Here is a 2531-nt window from a genome sequence, read left to right on the forward strand (position 1 = left end):
TTCAAGCTCTTTCTCCTTTCTTCTTTAGTTTCTCTTTAGCAAGGTATTTTCATTTAGGTGATCTTGGTGCACTATGACATTGGCTTTCATCAACTTCTACAAAGCATTACCTGACTATGTTCTTTCTTCTTTTTCATATCTTTAGTAGCTAGAGCTCTCACAGGGTCAACATGCTTAGTAGTAATGGTAGATTGTGCATGATCTCAAGGTCCTCCAAGTTGTAGCTTCATCAAACTTTACCCTGTAGGAAATTTATCTCTGTTGAGCATGTGTACTTCTCTTTTTGACATCTTGAGCTTTGTACTTCTAGAACCTTTAAACTAGTCCTCTTTAGTAGATGGCTCTATTACCAATTATTGGAATACTTTTAGAATAACTAAGGGGTTGGGTAGGGTGAATCAATTATCCAAGTCCAGATGTATAAATAAAACTTTTCACAACTTAGTGAACCCATAAAACATTTATCTTCATGCATGCATCCATAAGATTATGCAATCACCTAAAACTTGTAGGTTACTGTCAAATCAACTTGCAGAAATATAAACATGAAACATAACAAAATAATCAACACACTTGATACAATTATTCACATGGAAATCCAATTTGGAAAAAACCACCAGTATCATGCTACTCTTTTTCACTCTTTTGAAGTGATGCCCTGTGAAAGGCCAACCCTATTAAAGGTTACAATACACACTGTCAAATGTGACCCTATTAAAGGATTTCAATCACCCTATTAGGAGTGAGCCTTGTTAGAGGACTTTAGACCATTCACTTGGAATGTCACCTAGTTAAAGGATTTACAAATGATTGTTAGTTCAACCTTAATCCAAAAGATTTACGCTAGACTGATATAATTATTAGAGAGTAACAGTAAGGCTTGATCTGATAACAATTTACAACTTTATTTATATATTATAGATCACCATTTTAGTCATCCATTATGCTTGGCCTTTACACATTTCAGCTTTGATAGCTTGTTCAACCTTCAAGCATTCTTACCCTTAAGCCTTCTTGCTCAACATGCCAATGCAGACTCTTCTCTTGGGTCACTTGATGAAGCAAAACCCCTAACTCCTTGTCTTCCTTAGGTTCTCACACATGACACACTTTTCTTTTGACCAACCATTCCTATAAATAATAAATTAGGATTTTTTTTGCTCATTTTCCACCATCCAATTTAGGGTTAAGATGGATTAGGTAGGATAAAATGAATCTACCCCTGATTTCATATCTCTTCTAAAAACTTCTCCTCTAATTATCATTGAATTTTCCTAAAAATGGTTTACCTTGAATTCAATGTGACCAGCCCATCAACCTTATCTTCCTCCTGGTTCACACATTTCAAGAAAACAAACTTGTTGTCTTAGATCCATCAAATTCATGATCTTTTACATAATGCAACCACTTGGCATTATCTAGCTTCTAATGCTCAACACATACTACATTGCTCAACATCCTCTATGAAATTAATCGGCACAAGCTAAAGTTTACCGGTCCATGTCATCAATTAAAATTTACTTGTCATCCATTGTTTTGCTTGGCATACACTAGAATAAAATTTTACTCAGCTGCAACTAATTTTTTCTCAACTTGCATTGACTTTGGTTGGTACCTACTATCCACTCGGTCAAGCTTTGTAGATAAAGTTTGTGTAACTTGTCTATCTAAACTTTCTTAGTGTAACTAGACTTTTTAACCTTAATTAGATTATAAATGCATCATGTTATCACTATCTTAAATGATTCTTGTATTCCTTTACATAATCATAACTCAACTTTTCATCTAGGTTCTATTGTTACATCTTTTGATCAAATCCTTTTCATCAATCAAATAAGTGATAGTGCTTAAATCATATAAGTAGTTGTCTTACCATCAAATAGCAAGTTTTACATCAGTGAAAAAATAATGATTGAAGCATATTGATCATACTTGTATCAATTTTTTCTCAATAATTTCCCTCTTTAGTAGTCCTCTTCAATCTATTTTCAACATTTTTTTGTTATGTAGCTAAGATGTAATAAGCACCTTAAATAAGATCTCTGAATATACATGTTCAAAAGGAGATATAAAGAGATACTTGTTTAGAAGGAAAAGAAACCAACATTTACATACCCTTGAAGAAAATCATAGATCTAGTGCATGGCAACAAAATCATAGAGCAGGGGCACAACATGACAACAAAGTTACAAAGCAAGGGCACAAAAATGAAACAAAAATATCACAAGGGCATGATAGCAAAATTTTAGAGCAAAGGAACAGCAAAAAATGTGGAGATATATGAAAGGAAAGAAATGCACCAAACACATATGCATAATCAAGAGGCTCATTCCCTTGTATAAGCCATAACCCAGTTAAATATACCTATATATCAACCCAGCTAATCAACAACTAGACCCATATAATTTGTAAAGGCCTGTTTCTTTTTAAAACTTATAGCTTTGATATGTTTTTGTAAAATTTATTTTGAACTCGACCCATTTTTCATGTTTTGCATTTTGTGCAAGATCTTGAGGTAAGTCACTTAGCAC

Source organism: Cupressus sempervirens, chromosome 2, assembly GCF_028749045.1.
Source record: "Cupressus sempervirens isolate cs-2001-9-10 chromosome 2, ASM2874904v1, whole genome shotgun sequence".
Lineage (NCBI taxonomy): Eukaryota > Viridiplantae > Streptophyta > Pinopsida > Cupressales > Cupressaceae > Cupressus > Cupressus sempervirens.